Below are 22418 nucleotides of genomic sequence, written 5' to 3'. Positions count from 1 at the left end.
TCGTCATCATAGGCCATTGCGCAGGTGTGTCTTCAATTCTCTAATTAATACCATCATTCATGACTTTGCATCTAGAAATGTTAGGGCCTAGGGGCGGACCTTGAAACTATTTTAGGTGGGTGCAAACTATAGGAGTGGGAGTACCTTTTGGAAAAAATCATCTAGTTTTGATATATTATTTTTCATGAATACAAAGAAATTATGTAGAATGAGTGAATTTTATATTTTCGTTGGGGTCCTAGGCACCCACTCTCATGAATGTGGGTCCACCCTTGTTAGGCCCATGTTCTAATTTTGTCCCGGGCCACCGAAATCTTAGGACCGGGCGTGAGAATTAGGCGCAAAAATTCATAGAACATAATGTATATCCATGTAAAATCTCAAATCCTTGACGATATATTACTTTATTCTCGTTTCTAACACAACACTAGTACGCTAGTAATATTAAAACGAAACCGTACTCGAGTACAGACGGTGGCACTCCGGCGCTAGCTCGACTCGCAAGATCAGTGACACTCTTCTAAGAACTCCCCATGATGAAGTCGAAGTTGCTGCAGGTAGTGCCGATGCCGAGGAGCAGCCCACTGAACGCGAACGTGTCCTTCACCAGATCAAACATAAGCAGGTTGTCCTCCAACTGGTGCCCCCCGAGGATCACCGCCGGCGACTCAGCATGTGCCGGCACCGGCGAATCCGTCTGAACGAACGCGAAGCACACCGTCCGGTCGTTCACCTGCACGAGCGAGCTGGCGCCCGGCAGTGTCCAGTTCTGGCCTCCGTCCAGCATCAGGTCGATGTTGGCCACGGCATAGCCCACGCTGGTCATGGCGAGCTCCGACGCCTGGTAGCACATGTCGAACGGCGCCACCTTGTCCTCGTGCGCGATGCCGCTCGTGGCCGCGTCGAACGCGTTGCGGAGCGGCCAGTAGATGTCCCAGCGGAGCGCGGTGTAGGGCGTGACGGTGCTGAAGGCGGCGCCGCCCTGGCCTCTCCTTTCCATGTCGAAGGCGCCGGACGGAGTTAATTGCAAGGCACTACCACACTTCGGCACGTTGTGACGAATCAGTACCAGTAGCCATTTTTTTTGCCATGCAGTGCCAACTCTAAGCCTAAGTGTTGCAAAACGGTCTGATAGCCGTATAAGCTTGTATTGACCACGTATCTGACCGACCCGGCCCACTTGTCAGGTGCCACGGTGGCATACCCACGCGCACCCGCACCCGCACCCGCGCGGTCACCGACCCGGCCCACTTGTCCGGTCTGGTCGAACCCGTACGCGACGAACCCTGGTTTCCTCCCCCCCCCCCCCCCCCCCCGCCCTCGTCTCCCTCTCCCCTCTCAGGCGATGGCGGCGGTGACTCCCGGCGGCGTCGACGGCGCGGGCGGGTACGGGGACCTTCCTGGCCTCGGCCCCGATGACCACTTAGGTCTGGACGACGTCGACGACTCCAGTTCATACTACTCCAGTGCAGACGACGCGGATTTGGAGGAGGAGGCCGCGCTGTCAATGGAGGACAGGGTGAAGCTGGCAGAGATATGGGTGGCCCACCCTACCAGTAGCCATCAGTGGACCAGTGGAGCTGCTGGCGGCGTGCTGTAAGTCGTTCTCTTCTCTGCTTCTGCTTCTTTCTGCATATTCCAAAACAGGGTGCTAGGGTTAGTGTTGCTCATGACAGTATAAATTTGTGCTGTCAATTGTAGTTTGGATGATGCTGTTTGGGATGTTCGGATTCATTTTGATGCACAACACAATCTGGATAGGAAGATATGCAGTTCAGATGTTACATTTCTGAACTTATATACACTGATGCACACACAAGGTTATTCTTTCTCTGATGAACTGTATCACATGAAGAATTTAGGCAGAGGAGAGGAAAGAGAGCATGGGTTAGAGTTAATTGACACAAACATCAAACTGCAGCAACTTAAGAAGGAATATGAGCATAGTTTAGTTTTGAATTTGCTAGTGAGGGCAACAGCACCTTTTGTATGTCAGATAGAAGCAGATTTAGTGAGATCAAACTACAGCAATGTCTGTCAGAGGAGAAAAGAAAATTTAGCAACTATATTGTATAGACCACCTGTTGTGTATGATCTTAGTGAGCCAGCAGTTCTTGCTGTTGATCAACAAGGTGTTGTTTTTCATAGTCAGTGCACACAAGAGAGCATAAAGGTATCACAGGTTTGTTGAGCTTGCACATCACACAGGCCAGAGACTTCAGGTATCACATGTTGGGGAACGTAGCAGAAATTCAAAATTTTCTACGCATCACCAAGATCAATCTATGGAGTAATCTAGCAACGAGGGAAAGGGGAGTGCATCTACATACCATTGTAGATCGCGATGCGGAAGCGTTGCAAGAACGCGGATGAAGGAGTCGTACTCGTAGCGATTCAGATCGCGGTTGATTCCGATCTAAGCGCCGAACCACGGCGCCTCCGCGTTCAACACACGTGCAGCCCGGTGACGTCTCCCACGCCTTGATCCAGCAAGGAGAGAGGGAGAGGTTGGGGAAGACTCCGTCCAGCAGCAGCACGACGGCGTGGTGGTGGTGGAGGAGCGCGGTACTCCAGCAGGGCTTCGCCAAGCACTGCGAGAGACGAGGAGGGAGAGGGGTAGGGCTGCGCTATGAGGGAGATGTTCTCATGTGTTTGGCAGCCCCAAAACCCCCACTATATATAGGGGAGTGGGAGGGGCTGCGCCCCCATCTAGGGTTTCCCCCCAAGGGGTGCGGCCAGCCCTAGATCCATCTAGGGGGCGGCCAAGGGGGGAGAGGGGGGGGGGCGCACCACTAGGTGGGCCTTAGGCCCATCTGAGCCTAGGGTTTCCCCCTTCCCCCCCTTCCTGCGCCCTGGGCCCCTTGTGGGAGGCGCACCAGCCCACCTAGGGGCTGGTCCCTTCCCACACTTGGCCCACGCAGCCCTCTGGGGCCGGTGGCCCCACCTGGTGGACCCCCAGGACCATCCCGGTGGTCCCGGTACGTTACCGATAACACCCGAAACTTTTCCGGTGACCAAAACAGGATTTCCCATATATAAATCTTTACCTCCGGACCATTCCAGAACTCCTCGTGACGTCCGGGATCTCATCTGGGACTCCGAACAACATTCGGTAACCACGTATATCTATTCCCTATAACCCTAGTGTCATCGAACCTTAAGTGTGTAGACCCTACGGGTTCGGGAACCATGCAGACATGACCGAGACGTTCTCCGGCCAATAACCAACAGCGGGATCTGGATACCCATGTTGGCTCCCACATGTTCCACGATGATCTCATCGGATGAACCACGATGTCGGGGATTCAATCAATCCCATATACAATTCCCTTTGTCAATCGGTATGTTACTTGCCCGAGATTCGATCGTCGGTATCCCGATACCTTGTTCAATCTCGTTACCGGCAAGTCTCTTTACTCGTTCCGTAACACATCATCCCGTGATCAACTCCTTGGTCACATTGTGCACATTATGATGATGTCCTAACGAGTGGGCCCAGAGATACCTCTCCGTTTACACGGAGTGACAAATCCCAGTCTCGATTCGTGCCAACCCAACAGACACTTTCGGAGATACCTGTAGTGCACCTTTATAGCCACCCAGTTACGTTGTGACGTTTGGTACACCCAAAGCATTCCTACGGTATCCGGGAGTTGCACAATCTCATGGTCTAAGGAAATGATACTTGACATTAGAAAAGCTCTTAGCAAACGAACTACACGATCTTGTGCTAGGCTTAGGATTGGGTCTTGTCCATCACATCATTCTCCTAATGATGTGATCCCGTTATCAACGACATCCAATGTCCATGGTCAGGAAACCGTAACCATCTATTGATCAACGAGCTAGTCAACTAGAGGCTTACTAGGGACATGGTGTTGTCTATGTATCCACACATGTATCTGAGTTTCCTATCAATACAATTCTAGCATGGATAATAAACGATTATCATGAACAAGGAAATATAATAATAACCAATTTATTATTGCCTCTAGGGCATATTTCCAACAGTCTCCCACTTGCACTAGAGTCAATAATCTAGTTCACATCACCATGTGATTAACACTCACTGGTCACATCACCATGTGACCAACATCCAAAGAGTTTACTAGAGTCAACAATCTAGTTCACATCACTATGTGATTAACACTCAATGAGTTCTGGTTTGATCATGTTATGCTTGTGAGAGAGGTTATTAGTCAACGGGTCTGAACCTTTCAGATCCGTGTGTGCTTTACGAATATCTATGTCATCTTGTGGATGCTACCACGCGCTACTTGGAGCCATCTCAAATAACTGCTCTACTATATGAATCCGGTTTACTACTCAGAGTTATCCGGATTAGTGTCAAAGTTCGCATCGACGTAACCCTTTACGACGAACTCCTTTTCACCTCCATAATCGAGAAAATTCCTTAGTCCACTAGATACTAAGGATAAGTTCGACCGCTGTCATGTGATCCATTCCCGGATCACTATTGTACCCCTTGACCAACTCATGGCAAGGCACATTTCATGTGCGGTACACAGCATAGCATACTGTAGAGCCTACGTCTAAAGCATAGGGGACGACCTTCGTCCTTTCTCTCTCTTCTGCCGTGGTCAGGTCTTGAGTCTTACTCAATACTCACACCTTGTAACACAGCCAAGAACTCCTTCTTTGCTGATCTATTTTGAACTCTTTCAAAATCATGTCAAGGTGTGCGTTCTTTGAAAGTATCATCAGGCGTCTTGATCTATCTCTATAGATCTTGATGCCCAATATGTAAGTAGCTTTATCCAGGTCTTCCTTTGAAAAACTCCTTTCAAACAACCCTTTATGCTTTCTAGAAATTTTACATCATTTCAGATCAACAATATGTCATTCACATATACTTATCAGAAATGTTGTAGCGCTCCCACTCACTTTATTGTAAATACAAGTTTCTAACAAACTTTGTATAAACACAAAAACTTTGATCACTCCATCAAAGCGTATATTCTGACTCCGAGATGCTTGCTCTAGTCCATGGAAGGATCGCTGGAGCTAGCATACCTTTTAGCATCCTTAGGATCGACAAAACCTTTCTGATTGTATCACATACAACCTTTCCTTACGAAAACTGGTAAGGAAACTTGTTTTGACATCCATCTGCCAGATTTCATAAATGCAGCTAATGCTAACATGATTCCGACGGACTTAAGCATCGCTACGGATGAGAAAATCTCATCGTAGTCAACTCCTTGAACTTGTGAAAATACTCTTTGCCACAAGTCGAGCTTCATAGACGGTAACATTACCGTCCACGTCCGTCTTCTTCTTAAAGATCCATTTATCTCAATGGCTTGCCGATCATCGGGCAAGTTCACCAAAGTCCATGCTTTGTTCTGATACATGGATCCTATCTCGGATTTCATGGCTTCTAACCATTTGTCGGAATATGGGCCCACCATCGCTTCTCCATAGCTCGTAGGTTCAGTATTGTCTAACAACATGATATCTAAGACAGGATTACCGTACCACTCAGGAGTAGTACATATCCTTGTCGACCTACGAGGTTTGGTAGTGACTTGATCCGAAGTTTCATGATCACTATCATAAGCTTCCACTTCAATTGGTGTAGGTGCCACAGGAACAACTTCCTGTGCCCTGCTACACACTAGTTGAAGTGACGGTTCAATAACCTCATCAAGTCTCCACCATCCTCCCACTCAATTCTTTCGAGAGAAACTTTTCCTCGAGAAAGGACCCGTTTCTAGAAGCAATTACTTTTGCTTCCAGATCTGAAATAGGAGGTATACCCAACTGTTTTGGGTATTCTATGAAGATGCATTTATCCGCTTTGGGTTCGAGCTTATCAGCCTGAAACTTTTTCACATAAGCATCGCAGCCCCAAACTTTTAAGAAACGACAACTTAGGTTTCTCTAAACGGTGTCGTCTCAACGGAATTGCGTGGTGCCCTTTTAAAGTGAATGCGGTTGTCTCTAATGCCTAACCCATAAACGATAGTGGTAATTCGATAAGAGACATCATGGTATGCACCATATCCAATAGGGTGCAGTTATGATGTTCGGACACACCATCACACTGTGGTGTTCCAGGCGGTATTAATTGTGAAACACTTTCCACAATGTCTTAATTGTGTGCCAAACTCGTAACTCAGATATCTCTATGATCATATCATAGACATTTTATCCTCTTGTCACGACGATCTTCAACTTCACTCTGAAATTACTTGAACCTTTCAATAATTCAGACTTGTGTTTCATCAAGTAAATATTCTCAACATCTACTCAAATCATCTGTGAAGTAAGAACATATCGATATCCACTGCGTGCCTCAGCACTCATTGGACTGCACACATCAAATGTATTACTTCCAACAAGTTGCTCTCTTGTTCCATCTTACTGAAAACGAGGCTTTTCAGTCATCTTGCCCATGTGGTATGATTTGCATGTCTCAAGTGATTCAAAATCAAGTGAGTCCAAACGATCCATCTGCATGGAGTTTCTTCACGCATATATACCAATAGACATGGTTCACATGTCTCAATCTTTTCAAAAACGAGTGAGTCCAAAGATCCATCTACATGGAGCTTCTTCATGCGTTCTATACCAATATGACTCAAATGGCAGTGCCACAAGTATGTGGTACTATCATTACTATTTTATATCTTTTGGCATGAACATGTGTATCACTACGATCGAGATTCAATAAACCATTCATTTTAGGTGCAAGCCCATTGAAGGTATTATTCAAATAGACAGAGTAACCATTATTCTCCTTAAATGAATAACCGTATTGCGATAAACATAATCCAATCATGTTTATGCTCAACGCAAACACCAATCTCGATGGTAGAGGGAGCATGCGATGCTTGATCACATCAACCTTGGAAACACTTCCAACACATATCGTCATCTCACCTTTAGCTAGTATCCGTTTATTCCGCAGCTTTTATTTCGAGTTACTAACACTTAGCAACCGAACCGGTATCTAATACCCTGGTGCTGCTAGGAGTACTAGTAAAGTACACATTCATATAATGTATATCCAATATACTTCTGTCGACCTTACCAGCCTTCTCATCTACGAAGTATCTAGGGTAGTTCTGCTTCAGTGACCGTTCCCCTCATTTCAGAAGCACTTAGTCTCGGGTTTAGGTTCAACCTTGGGTTTCTTCACTAGAGCAGCAACTGATTTGCCGTTTCATGAAGTATCCCTTCTTGCCCTTGCCCTTCTAGAAACTAGTGGTTTTACTAACCATCAACAATTGATGCTCCTACTTGATTTCTACTTTCGCGGTGTCAAACATCGCGAGTTTCTCAAGGATCATCATGTCTATCCCCGATATGTTATAGTTCATCACGAAGCTCTAATAGCTTGGTGGCAGTGACTATGGAGAACCATCACTATCTCATATGGAAGATTAACTCCCACTCGATTCAAGTGATTGTAGTACTCAGACAATCTGAGCACATGCTCAACGATTGAGCTTTTCTCCCTTAGTTTGCAAGCTTAAGAAACTTGTCAGGGGTCTCATACCTCTTGACGTGGGCACTAGTCTGAAATCCCAATTTCAGTCTTCGGAACATCTCATATGTTCTGTGACGTTTCAAAACGTCTTTGGTGCCACAATTCTAAGCCGTTAGCATTACGCACTGAACTATCACGTAGTCATCAAAACGTGTATGACGCTGAGGTTCAGCACACCGAGCGGTGCATTAAGGACATAAGCCTTCTGTGCAGCAATGAGGACAATCCTCAGTTCACGGACCCAGTCCGCATAATTGCTACTACCAACTTTCAACTAAATTTTCTCTAGGAACATATCTCAAATAGTAGAACTAAAGCGTAAGCTATGACATAATTTGCAAAGACCTTTTGACTATGTTCATGATAATTAAGTTCATCTGATTAATGAACTCCCACTCAGATAGACATCCCTCTAGTCATCTAAGTGATACATGATCCGAGTCAAACTAGGCCGTGTCCGATCATCACGTGAGACGGACTAGTCATCATCGGTGAACATCTCCATGTTGATCGTATCTACTATACGACTCATGTTCGACCTTTCGGTCTCTTGTGTTCCGAGGCCATGTCTGTACATGCTAGGCTCGTCAAGTCAACCTAAGTGTTTCACATGTGTTCTGAGGCCATGTCTGTACATGCTAGGCTCGTCAACACCCGTTGTATTCGAACGTTAGAATCTATTACACCCGATCATCACGTGGTGCTTCGAAACAACGAACCTTCGCAACGGTGCACAGTTAGGGGGAACACGTCTCTTGAAATTTTAGTGAGGGATCATCTTATTTATGCTACCGTCGTTCTAAGCAAATAAGACGTAAACATGACAAACATCACATGCAAATCATAAGGTGACATGATATGGCCAATATCATCTTGCGCCTTTTGATCTCCATCTTCGAGGCGCGGCATGATTACCTTTGTCACCGGCATGACACCATGATCTCCATCATCATGATCTCCATCATCGTGTCTTCATGAAGTTGTCTCGCCAACTATTACTTCTACTACTATGGCTAACGGTGAGCAATAAAGTAAAGTAATTACATGGCGTTTGCATTGACACGCAGGTCATACAATAAATTAAGACAACTCCTATGGCTCCTGCCGGCTGTCATACTCATCGACATGCAAGTCGTGATTCCTATTACAAGAACATGATCAATCTCATACATCACATATATCATTCATCACATCCTTTTGGCCATATCACATCACATAGCATACCCTGCAAAAACAAGTTAGACGTCCTCTAATTGTTGTTGCATGTTTTACGTGGCTGCTATGGGTTTCTAGCAAGAACGTTTCTTACCTACGCAAAAGCCACAACGTGATATGCCAATTTCTATTTACCCTTCATAAGGACCCTTTTCATCGAATCCGATCCGACTAAAGTGGGAGAGACAGACACCCGCTAGCCACCTTATGCAACTAGTGCATGTCAGTCGGTGGAACCTGTCTCACGTAAGAGTACGTGTAAGGTCGGTCCGGGCCGCTTCATCCCACGATGCCGCCGAATCAAGATAAGACTAGTAACGGCAAGTAAATTGACAAAATCGACGCCCACAACTACTTTGTGTTATACTCGTGCATAGAAACTACGCATAGACCTAGCTCATGATGCCACTGTTGGGGAACGTAGCAGAAATTCAAAATTTTCTATGCATCACCAAGATCAATCTATGGAGTAATCTAGCAATGAGGGGAAGGGGAGTGCATCTACATACCATTGTAGATCGCGATGCGGAAGCGTTGCAAGAACGCGGATGAAGGAGTCATACTCGTAGCGATTCAGATCGCGGTTGATTCCGATCTAAGCGCCGAACCACGGCGCCTCCGCGTTCAACACACGTGCAGCCCGGTGACGTCTCCCACGCCTTGATCCAGCCAGGAGAGAGGGAGAGGTTGGGGAAGACTCCGTCCAGCAGCAGCACGACGGCGTGGTGGTGGTGGAGGAGCGCGGTACTCCAGCAGGGCTTCGCCAAGCACTGCGAGAGACGAGGAGGGAGAGGGGTAGGGCTGCGCTATGAGGGAGATGTTCTCATGTGTTTGGCAGCCCCCAAACCCCCACTATATATAGGGGAGGGGGAGGGGCTGCGCCCCCATCTAGGGTTTCCCCCCAAGGGGTGCGGCCAGCCCTAGATCCATCTAGGGGGGCGGCCAAGGGGGGAGAGGGGGGGGGGGCGCAGCACTAGGTGGGCCTTAGGCCCATCTGAGCCTAGGGTTTCCCCCTTCCCCCCCTTCCTGCGCCCTGGGCCCCTTGTGGGAGGCGCACCAGCCCACCTAGGGGCTGGTCCCTTCCCACACTTGGCCCACGCAGCCCTCTGGGCCGGTGGCCCCACCTGGTGGACCCCCGGGACCATCCCGGTGGTCCCGGTACGTTACCGATAGCACCCGAAACTTTTCCGGTGACCAAAACAGGACTTCCCATATATAAATCTTTACCTCCGGACCATTCCGGAACTCCTCGTGACATCCGGGATCTCATCCGGGACTCCGAACAACATTCGGTAACCAGGTATATCTATTCCCTATAACCCTAGCGTCATCGAACCTTAAGTGTTTAGACCCTACGGGTTCGGGAACCATGCAGACATGACCGAGACGTTCTCCGGCCAATAACCAACAGCGGGATCTGGATACCCATGTTGGCTCCCACATGTTCCACGATGATCTCATCGGATGAACCACGATGTCGGGGATTCAATCAATCCCATATACAATTCCCTTTGTCAATCGGTATGTTACTTGCCCGAGATTGGATCGTCGGTATCCCGATACCTTGTTCAATCTCGTTACTGGCAAGTCTCTTTACTCGTTCCGTAACACATCATCCCGTGATCAACTCCTTGGTCACATTGTGCACATTATGATGATGTCCTATCGAGTGGGCCCAGAGATACCTCTCCGTTTACACGGAGTGACAAATCCCAGTCTCGATTCGTGCCAACCCAACAGACACTTTCGGAGATACCTGTAGTGCACCTTTATAGCCACCCAGTTACGTTGTGACGTTTGGTACACCCAAAGCATTCCTACGGTATCCGGGAGTTGCACAATCTCATGGTCTAAGGAAATGATACTTGACATTAGAAAAGCTCTTAGCAAACGAACTACACGATCTTGTGCTAGGCTTAGGATTGGGTCTTGTCCATCACATCATTCTCCTAATGATGTGATCCCGTTATCAACGACATCCAATGTCCATGGTCAGGAAACCGTAACCATCTATTGATCAACGAGCTAGTCAACTAGAGGCTTACTAGGGACATGGTGTTGTCTATGTATCCACACATGTATCTGAGTTTCCTATCAATACAATTCTAGCATGGATAATAAACGATTATCATGAACAAGGAAATATAATAATAACCAATTTATTATTGCCTCTAGGGCATATTTCTAACATCACAGGAATTCAGACCAAAGGATCATTGCCTGTTGTAAGCAAGAGCACTGCCAGTTTTGCATAGTTGCTGCAGTTATCAAAGGGGAGAAGACTTTTGCTATTAAGAAAATGAGGCTGGAACACACTTGCCCTAGCAGCACTGAGTCATCAAGGAATGTTGTTTTGGTGCTGTTTTGGTGCTGTTTTGGAGTCATCAAGGAATGTTGTTTTGGTGCTGTTTTGGTGCAAAATATGGCTCTTTTTTGTCAGAGACAGGAGAAGGCCGGGGTTTGGACACTTGCGAGAAACCAAAGGGCCGGGGACGTTTGAGTTTTCGAAGCAACCGTGCGCCCCATGTCTCCCCTCACTAGCAACTCCCCACGATGCAGAGGGAGTTTGGGTTTTCTTCATTCCATTGCCGCTCCATCGTCCTCCCTCTGCCTCCCTCTGCCTCCCTCCTCATTCCATTGCCGCTCCATCTGCCTCCCTATGCCTCCACCATCAAGCAACTCCCCTCTGCTCTATCTCAAGCCCGCCATCGCTGGCCAGGAGGGCAATGGCGGAGGAATCGTGGAGCAACTCCCCTCCGTCTGCCAAGCGAATGGCGGAGGCATCGTGGAGCAACTCCCCTCCGTCTGCCAAGCATCACCGTGGTGAGGCGTCTGGCAAGGAGCCGATGGTGGTCGACGACGACGTTCCGGTCCCCGGGCAGAAGCTGGACTACACCGTGCCGCTCAAGGTTGATACCCACCTGAAGGAGCCGCTGGATGTCATATGCACCAGCAATCCAGACGAAGCCAACAAGAGGATCCGCGAGATCAGGAAGGGGCTCGGTGGCATGCTTCCTCGGTCGATCGGCGTTGATGTCGATTATACCAGCGAAGACGAACCTCCGCAAATGGCTGCAGTTCTGCAGTTATGCGTGGAGGATCTCTGCCTGGTATACCACATCACCGCGGCAACCAAATGGTAAAAACATCCAGTTCTGAAGTTTCTGAAGTTCTGAAGTTTCTATCTAATTAGTAGTTTCTGAAGTTTCTGTAGTTCTGAAGTTTCTGAAGTTTCTGTAGTTCTGAAGTTTCTGAAGTTCTGAAGTTTCTGAAGTTTCTGAAGTAGATGCAATAGTTCTGAAGTAGATGCAATACTAGTTCTGAAGTTCTGAAGTTTCTGAACTGGCTGTACTAGTGTAGTTTCTGAAGTAGATGAATTTGATGCACCAGATTAATTTGATGCACGCCCAAGGAACTCCGCCCGCTCCTGCTGGAGAAGGAGCTGTACACCTTTGTTGGCTTTTGCATTGGAGGTGACAAGGAGAAGCTGAAGTTGTCTGGTTTGGAGATCAACCCCGACAAGTTCGTCGACATGCAGCGCCAATGGAGAGTTCCAAACAATGGAAAGAGGTGGCAGTCTTTGGCTGAGTTTGCAGCCAGCCTCATCCACCCATCCTACAAGAAAATGAAGCAGAAGATCAACAATGAAGAGGACCACAAACTATGGGGGATCAGCCCACTGCCAAAGTACCTCATCGAGTATGCAGCGAAAGATGCGTACGTCACCTACGAGGCATGGAAGAAAATCGAAACCACCAGAGAAGATTTCAAGCAATGGCGAGAGGCGGAGGAGCATTGGGATGACCCCTACTACTGGGGACAATGAGTTGCTTGTGCTTGTGCTTGTGCTATTATGTGTCTCAGTTTGTAGTTATGTGGTTGAACAAGTTTGCTTTTGTTATGTTGAGAAAGTTTGTAGTTATGTGTCTCAGTGATCATTTTGAAGATGCTTTTTTGAACTGGATTTTGATGGAGCTGTTGTTTCCCCCAAATGCACAAACTGTTTCACTCAACTGTTTCCTGTTCGCCCCGCGCATTGCTTTAATAACCAGGGCCACCACTCAGTGCAATCCCTGTTGACAGTGGCCACGTCAGCGTTTGTGTTGCTCTAATGTGCGCTTTTTTGAGCATTTGGCCATCTAACTTGAGCCATCTAACTTGAGCATTTGGCCAGAGGTTCAAGAGGAGATATAATTTGAGCATTATCTAAATAACATAGCATACATACTGGAGTTCAACATAACCATAGATTCTTACAGCCATAATTACTAGATTCTTACAACATTAGCTAAAGACCATAGCACAGTGGAGTTCAACATTGTTCACAACTACTACATCCATACATTACACTTAACTAAACCACCCTTCACAAAAGATTAGCAAAGCCTTCTATCAAAGCAACTTATATCATGATAGGTATGCTCTGCTTCATCTACCCAGATCATCTTCATCTACCTCATTCCTTCAAGATGTCATGGATCAACTTCAACTCCTCTTTGCTCTTCTCCAGTGACTTCAACTCAACAGCAAGCTGGAGCTTTACCTCATCCATGTGTTTTAGCAGATTCTCATGTCCCCTCTTGAGATCAGACATGTGAAGGTTCAACTGCACATTCTCTTGTGTGACTTTTTCCAAAGACTTGGTGAGCTCATCAACCTGGATCTTTAAATTGTTGTTGCCTTCAGCTAGCTTTTCCTTCTCTTTCAAATGATTCATCGTCATGTTCCTAATGACAGTGCCTTGAGCTTCTACCAGGTTCATCGGCACTTTGTACTTCTCTTCCATCTTGAAGTTCTCTGCCTCTTTCTTCTCCATCTCATTCTTCATGGCAGCCAGAACTGATGCACTGGCTCTCTCATCTCTCTTCTCCTTAGCTTGCAGAGAGCTGAAATCCAACACCCTGTCCTCCTGGGCACTGAGAAGTTGATGGACATCTTCAACTAGTTTGTCATAGTTGGCATCTAGATTCCTTTTCTCTTCTTTAAGGTGGTGGATAGTAAGTGAACTTTCCAGGTTATCCTTCCTCCTAGCAGTCCTGCTGTCTTCAAACATTTCCCAAAGCTTCAACAATGCATTTTGCATTGTGGGAGGCCACTCTGGGTCAACCCAAGCAAGGAAACCACAATTGACAGCTTCCTGCAATATAGCAAACACTTATATTGTTACTCTCTGAAGAATTACCATTATGAAAGGGCACTTTAAAAAAATGAACTAACAACTGCAGAACTACAACCTATACATGTGGCCAACTAAACAATGCTACTTCAACTGCAACCTATACTGCCTCAATTAAAATTTAGCAACTACACTGCCTCAATCAACTAACAATTTGCTTCATCATCAGTACTAGTGAACACAGCCAACTAAGCTGCTGCCCATATACATATTACAGTGAACATAAGCATCAAAACCATAATCATCAGAACTACTAATAAATAACTAAACCATAAATATATTACAGTGAACAAAGCCAACTAAGCTATTGCAGTGAGCATCAGTACTAGAAGCATCAAAACTACTAAGTAGTAAACTATGTGCTTCATCATCAGTACTAGTAACTATATTACAACTATATTACAGTGAACATAAATAGAGCATGAATCTTACAGGTTGAGCAGAAACTAGAAACCTCCTGCCCGTCTCAAATGATTCAAAAGCTACACGGCGCTCAGTTGGCAGCCGATGCTCCACGCAGAGCCCCTCTGGTGCATTCTCCAAGCCATTGTAGTCTTGGTCTTCAATGCTAGCAGGAATCTACAGAGAGCAAATCCTCAAATCAGAAAACCAGATCATCAAATCCGCAAATCCCCAAATCACCTAACCCTAACCCTAGCTCTACCACTGACCTGGTAATGCATCCCGTCGTCGTCGGAGGAGATCTGCAGGCCGGACAAGTCGTCGCTGCTCTCATCCTCGAAGACCATGGCGCGGCGGCGGTGGCGGACGCGGCGGTCTGCGCGGCGAGCGGCGGCAGCGGCGGCTGGAGAGACGAGGGCGATGAGGCGAGGAGAGTGACAGAGTGCGGCTGGCTCCGGTTGGGTTCGACCGGACCCGGCTACATGGAGTTACTGAGCGGGTGCGGGTGCGCGCGGGTAGGCCACCGTGGCACCTGACAAGTGGGCCGGGTCGGTCAGATACGTGGTCAATACGAGCTTATACGGCTGTCAGACCGTTTTGCAACACTTAGGCTTAGAATTGGCACTGCATGGCAAAAAAATGACTACTGGTACTGATTCGTCACAACGTGCCGAAGTGTGGTAGTGCCTTGCAATTAACTCCGCCGGACGGCGTGGGCACGCGCTGCTGGTTCACGGCGATGCCAGTGATGGTAAAGTAGTAGGCGCGGTTTTTGGGGTTGAAGAGGAACGGGAGAGGGTTCTTGCGGAGGCTGTCGGCGAGCTCCACGGTTGGCGCGGCCAGCAGCTGGAAATGGCCGCCGTCCCCGCCCCTGGGCAGGCACAGCGCGAACTGTTGCTTCAGGCGGTACCACTGGGCGACCTGCAACGGCAAAGAGTTAAGCAGCCTCGCGAGCCCCGCGACGCCGGCCACGTCCGCCGGGAGCGAGGCCAAGAACTCCCCCGGCGCGCAGGACGCGACGACGGGGAAGGTGGCCGGGAAGAGCGGGTTCTTGCCGTCCGTGGCGTTGGCGGCGATTGAGATGGTGGTGGCTTGGGCGGCGACGCGACGCCCGTCGACTGGGTTGTACGGCAAGGCGGTGTAGACGCACGGGCCCTGCCCCTGCGCCGGCCATTTCGCACTATCGCAGACATCCGGGGTGAACATATTGCGGATGCCGTTGCAGTCGCTGCCGCCGCACCCGATGGCCCAGTGCGTGCAGGGGCAGTTGGCGACCCAGAGCATCGGGCCGGCGAGGTCGAGGAGGAGCGGCCCCCCTCCGTCCTTGATGGCGATGGTGTAGAGGGAGGTGGAGGCGTCCTTGTTGACACGCGCCACGAGGGGCCGCTAGGCCGTACCTTGAGCCGCCGCGTCGGGCTGCGACGCCCCCAGCAGCACCGCCAGTGCCAGTAACGCAGCGGCGGCGGCGCTGCTGCGACATGCCACGAGCTTGCATGGAGTAATTGACTGACTGATTTATCTACGTGCCGATGGATTTGGGTTTTGGTCATCGGCGCGGTTGCGTTTATATAGTCGCAGAAGAAGAGGATGAGCAGGAAGAGCGGGGTTGACTCACTGTATGCTTGGGTGTCTGGGTAGGGCGAGTGGGGGAGGGACACAAGACATAGACGAATCGCGTCGACCAACGCCATCGAGATTCCAGCGGCGACTGGCACTAGCAGTGTCGACCTAGCCACGTCCACCTCGTGCGTTTGCTCGAGCTAGGCGTCCAAGCTGCAGTGCAGGCTCCGCACCCGGTCATGGAGAGATCCGGCAGATTACCGGCCCCGAGCTTGCTACTTGTCCCCGGTGAGCTCTGGAAGAAGTGCATGAGCCGCGAGAACACAGAAGACTGACCAGTTAAGCCCAAGAGGCCATGCCCGTCACAGAAACCTAGCTAAACTGATCAACACTGATGATTTACCTTGTTGTTGGGGACCGACTAAATTGTCAAGTACCTGAAAATATATCAAGCATCGGTCACTTCTTTTTTCTGTCATCGGATCTTCATCCAACGGCTCACACGTCGTCTTCCACCTCCCAACTGCCTTCTTCCTCCCACGATCTGATCCACCCGTTCATGTTTCGTTATCATTTTTCTTCAATGTAAACTATACGAATATGTTAGCTGATCTTTTTAGGTTAGTGTTGGATAACCGGCTCCCATATACGGTCTGTGGACAAATATTGTGTCCTTTTTAAGGCTCGACATCGGAGATGCGCTGATCAGGATACGCGCGTGTGACATGGCAAGTGCCACGCCGCTGGCCCGGCATGCAGGCGTGGCACGTCTCGGGACAGGTCAAAGGTTTTGTTCAGCAGTAACACTCTACCATTATACTACGGAAGAAAAAAGGCCCCTGCTTTGCTCCGCCTGGGGCGACGCGGGCGGCGACGCAACCCCAGCCGCCGAGCCGCCTTCCCCCGTCCCCCCCCCCCCGCCTCACCGCCGCCAGAGGGGCCGCCGGCGAAGTCCGCGCGGCTGCCAAGGAAGGTGGCGGCGAGGCCGTGATGCTCCGTCTCCACGCGAAGGGCCCCTGTAGCCGAGGCGGCGGCCTCGGGTGGTTCGACGGTGCCTCCTTCGCGGCGAGTGGCGTTCGCTGGTGCTCCTCTTCCCCACTTGGCCGTGCGGACGGTGAGTGGTGGAGGCATTGGGCGATGGTCGAGGCGGGTGGCCTTGTGCCCCTGGCTGCACGTCAGATCTGGAGGTCTTCTTCCTCCCCCTTCCCTCGCCTTTTCCCCGTTGGATCTGGGTCGTGCCGGGCGTCGGTCGCCGGATCCGTTGAAGGTGGGGTTGCCGGAGTTGCGAGCTCGGACCGGGAGAAATTTTTGGCCAGTTGTTTCCGGTCATGGCGCGTTCCCCTTCTCGGAGGCGCCGTCGAGGTTTGATCCCCTCTCCCTCCCCTCTCATTCCCGGGTGAAAACCTTTGCCAGTTGTTGAAGGAAATATGCCCTAGAGGCAATAATAAAGTTATTATTTATTTCCTCATATCATGATAAATGTTTATTATTCATGCTAGAATTGTATTAACCGGAAACATAATACTTGTGAATACATAGACAAACATAGTGTCACTAGTATGCCTCTACTTGACTAGCTCGTTAATCAGTGATGGTTAAGATTCCTAGCCATGGACATGAGTTGTCATTTGAATAACAGGATCACATCATTAAGATAATGATGTGATTGACTTGACCCATTCCGTTAGCTTAGCACTTGATCGTTTAGTTTACTGCTATTGCTTTCTCCGTGACTTATACATGTTCCTGTGACTATGAGATTATGCAACTCCCGAATACCGGAGGAACACTTTGTGTGCTACCAAATGTCACAACGTAACTGGGTGATTATAAAGGTGCTCTATAGGTGTCTCTGATGATGTTTGTTGAGTTGGCATAGATCGAGAATAGGATTTGTCACTCCGATTGTCGGAGAGGTATCTCTGGGCCCTCTCGGTAATGCACTTCACAATAAGCCTTGCAAGCAATGTGACTAATGAGTTAGTTGCGGGATGATGTATTACGGAACGAGTAAAGAGACTTGCCGGTAACGAGATTGAGCTAGGTATTAAGATACCGACGATCGAATCTCGGGCAAGGAACATACCGATGACAAAGGGAACAACGTATGTTGTTATGCGGTTTGACCGATAAAGATCTTCGTAGAATATGTAGGAACCAATATGAGAATCCAGGTTCCGCTATTGGTTATTAACCGGAAGTGAGTCTCGGTCATGTCTACATAGTTCTCGAACCCGTAGGGTCCGCACGCTGAACGTTCGGTGACGATCGGTATTATGAGTTTTTGTGTTTTGTTGTGCAGAAGGTAGTTCGGAGTCCCGGATATGATCACGGAAATGACGAGGAGTCTCGAAATGGTCGAGACGTAAAGATCGATATATTGGACGACTATGTTCGGACACTGAAAGTGTTTCGGGAGGTTTCGGACATATACCGGAGTACCGGGGGGTTACCAGAATTCCCCGGGGAGTATAATGGTCCTATTGGGCATTAGTGGAGAAGAGGAGGGGCGGCCAGGGCAGGCCGCACGCCCCCTCCCCCTCTATTCCGAATTGAACAAGGAGGGGGGGTGGCGCCCCCCTTTCCTTCCCCCTTCTCCTACTCCTACTAGGAAAGGAGGAGTCCTACTCCCGGTGGGAGTAGGACTCCCCCTTGGCGCGCCCTCCTCCAGGCCGGCCGCCTCTCCTAGCTCCTTTATATACGGGGGCAGGGGGGCACCCCATAGACACAACAATTGATATGTTGATCTCTTAGCCGTGTGCGGTGCCCCCCTCCACCATAATCCACCTCGGTCATATCGTAGTGGTGCTTAGGCGAAGCCCTGCATCGGTAGCATCATCATCACCATCACCAGGCCATCGTGCTGACGAAGCTCTTCCCGAAAGCTCTGCTGGATCGTGAGTTCGCGGGACGTCACCGAGCTGAACGTGTGCTGAACACGGAGGTGACGTGCGTTTGGTGCTGAGGATCGGTCGATCGTGAAGACGTACTGAAAGCACAAGTGCTCCCTGGGTGGTTTTGGCAATTAATGTCAACATATCTCTTGTTGGACTAATGCTTCTACCTAGTATGTTTTAGATAAGTTCAATAATGAAGTGGCATGGACTAGAGGATGTGGAACCTCTTCAAGTTGCCGAGGACAAAGGATTGGCTCAAGCTCAAAGCTCAGGACTCTACTTTTTCTATTTTAGTGATCCAAGATCACAGTGAGTCCATAGGAAAGCCAATACTATTAAGAGGGGATGAGGTGTTGCTTAATGGCTTGCTTGCTCAAAGTGCTTAGTGATATGCTCCAAAGCCCTCAACCACTTTCTCACATCCACATATGTCCCAAACCAAAAGTCAAACTCGGCCCCACCGAATCTTTCTATCCGGCGCCACCGAGTTCTCTTGACATAGCCACTGTGAGAAACCCTAATCAATTCGGTCTCACCGATAGGGATCTCGGTATCACCGAGATGGGATTGCAAACTCTCTGTTACCTATTTGCAATAATTTCGGTCTCACCGAAATTTGCAATCGGTCCCACCGAGATTGCAATGCAAACACTCGGTCACCCCTTCGTAACGTTTCGGTCCAACCGAGATGAGCGAATCGGTCCCACCGAGTTTGCCTGGCCAACTCTCTGTTTGTCTATTACCAAAATCGGTCTCACCGAGTTTGTGTAATCGGTCTCACCGAGATTATGTTATGCCCTAACCCTAAAAAAATCAGTCTCACCGAGTTGACGTGTCGGTCCCACCGAAAATCTTAACGGTCACATTATGAACTAAATCGGTCTGACTGAGTTTAACGATTCGGTCCCACCGAGTTTGGTAAATTGTGTGTAACGGTTAGATTTTGTGTGGAGGCTATATATACCCCTCCACCCACTCTTCATTCGTGGAGAGAGCCATCAAAACATGCCTACACTTCCAACATACATTTTCTGAGAGAGAACCACCTACACTTGTGTTGAGGTCAAGATATTCCATTCCAACCACATAAATCTTGATCTCTAGCCTTCCCCAAGTTGCTTTCCACTCAAATCATCTTTCTACCAAATCCAACCTATGAGAGAGAGTTGAGTGTTGGGGAGACTATCATTTGAAGCACAAGAGCAAGGAGTTCATCATCAACACACCATTTGTTACTTCTTGGAGAGTGGTGTCTCCTAGATTGGCTAGGTGTCACTTGGGAGCCTCCGTCAAGATTGTGGAGTTGAACCAAGGAGTTTGTAAGGGCAAGGAGATCGCCTACTTCGTGAAGATCTACCCGAGTGAGGCAAGTCCTTCGTGGGCGACGGCCATGGTGGGATAGACAAGGTTGCTTCTTCGTGGACCCTTCGTGGGTGGAGCCCTCCGTGGACTCGCGCAACCATTACCCTTCGTGGGTTGAAGTCTCCATCAACGTGGATGTACGATAGCACCACCTATCGGTACCACGGATAAAAATCTCACCGCCGTTGCTGTGGGCATCGTCATGCTCACCCGAGCACACGAGCGTGATCAGGACCGCTCGCTGAAGCCGCCCATGCCACTTGCTTCCCTCCCCATGCCCCTTAGCACCTGCCTCGACGAACGCCCGAACGCCTCGCCGCCTCCGCTCGCCGCCAGCGTGCTTTCGGTGACCAAATGGTCACGGGCTCGCGACCGTTGGCCTCGCCGCAACGCGTACGCCTTGCCCATCCTCTCATTCGCTCACGAATGCACCGCATTGCCTTCGCCGTAGCTCGCCCGAGCGCGTCGCCGCTGGCGACGCCATAGCTCCCAGCTTCGGCCACACCAGCCGCTCCGGCCACCACCATTCGACGCGTGGTCAAGTGCCCGTGCGAACGCGCCTAGCCACGCTCTTCCCCGTGCCCTGAAGTCTTTTTTCGACGAACCCCGTGGTCGCGCCGCCGCGTTTCGCCTCGCCGGCGTTGCTCCGGCGACGGCGCTGACATGGCACGGCCACGCCCACCTCCGGGTCACTGACATCGGGCCCCACGGGCCCCGTTGACTGGGTTGACCCAGTCAACATGCTGACTGGGCAGCCCAGTGACGCTGACATGAGGGCCCTGCTGCCAAGGAAGGTGGTGGCGAGGCTGTGCTGCTCCGTCTCCACGCGGAGGGCCCCTGTAGCCAAGGCGGCGGCCTCGGGTGGTTCGACGACGCCTCCTTCGCGGCGAGTGGCGTTCGCTGGTGCTCCTCTTCCCCACTTGGCCGTGCGGACGGCGAGTGGTGGAGGCATTGGGCGATGGTCGAGGCGGGTGGCCTTGTGCCCCTGGCTGCGCGTCAGATCTGGAGGTCTTCTTCCTCCCCCTTCCCTCGCCTTTTCCCCGTTGGATCTGGGTCGGGCCGGGCGTCGGTCGCCGGATCCGTTGAAGGTGGGGTTGCCGGAGTTGCGAGCTCGGACCGGGAGAAATTTTTGGCCAGTTGTTTTCAGTCATGGCGCGTTCCCCTTCTCGGAGGCGCCGTCGAGGTTTGATCCCCTCTCCCTCCCCTCTCATTCCTGGGTGAAAACCTTTGCCAGTTGTTGAAGGACATATGCCCTAGAGGCAATAATAAAGTTATTATTTATTTCCTCATATCATGATAAATGTTTATTATTCATGCTAGAATTGTATTAACCGGAAACATAATACATGTCTGAATACATAGACAAACATAGTGTCACTAGTATGCCTCTACTTGACTAGCTCGTTAATCAATGATAGTTAAGTTTCCTAGCCATGGACATAAGTTGTCATTAGATTAACGGGATCACATCATTATGATAATGATGTGATTGACTTGACCCATTCCGTTAGCTTAGCACTTGATCGTTTAGTTTACTGCTATTGCTTTCTCCGTGACTTATACATGTTCCTGTGACTATGAGATTATGCAACTCCCGAATACCGGAGGAACACTTTGTGTGCTACCAAACTTCACAACGTAACTGGATGATTATAAAGGTGCTCTACAGGTGTCTCCAATGATGTTTGTTGAGTTGGCGTAGATCGAGATTAGGATTTGTCACTCCGATTGTCGGAGAGGTATCTCTGGGCCCTCTTGGTAATGCACATCACAATAAGCCTTGCAAGCAATGTGACTAATGAGTTATTTGCGGGATGATGTATTACGGAACGAGTAAAGACACTTGCCGGTAACGAGATTGAGCTAGGTATTAAGATACGGAGGATCGAATCTCGGGCAAGTAACATACCAATGACAAAGGGAACAACGTATGTTGTTATGCGGTTTGACCGATAAAGATCTTCGTAGAATATGTAGGAACCAATATGAGCATCCAGGTTCCGCTATTGGTTATTGACCGGAAACATGTCTCGGTCATGTCTACATAGTTCTCGAACCCGTAGGGTCCGCACGCTTAAAGTTCTGTGACGATCGGTATTATGAGTTTTTGTGTTTTGATGTGCCGAAAGTAGTTCGGAGTCCCGGATATGATCACGGACATGACGAGGAGTCTTGAAATGGTTGAGACGTAAAGATTGATATATTGGACGACTATGTTCGGACACCAGAAGTGTTTCGAGAGGTTTCGGACATATACCGGAGTACCGGGGGGTTACCGGAACCCCCCGGG

At 49.3% G+C, this 22418-nt stretch overlaps 1 pseudogene; it reads right to left on the bottom strand.

The window, feature by feature from the left end:
* Positions 1–520: 520 nt before the first annotated feature.
* LOC123080429 (chitinase CLP-like) lies at positions 521–15804 on the bottom strand (annotated as a pseudogene).
* Positions 15805–22418: the final 6614 nt, after the last annotated feature.

This window comes from Triticum aestivum, chromosome 3D (assembly GCF_018294505.1).
Source record: "Triticum aestivum cultivar Chinese Spring chromosome 3D, IWGSC CS RefSeq v2.1, whole genome shotgun sequence".
Lineage (NCBI taxonomy): Eukaryota > Viridiplantae > Streptophyta > Magnoliopsida > Poales > Poaceae > Triticum > Triticum aestivum.
This window is presented reverse-complemented; position numbering and strand designations above follow the sequence as displayed.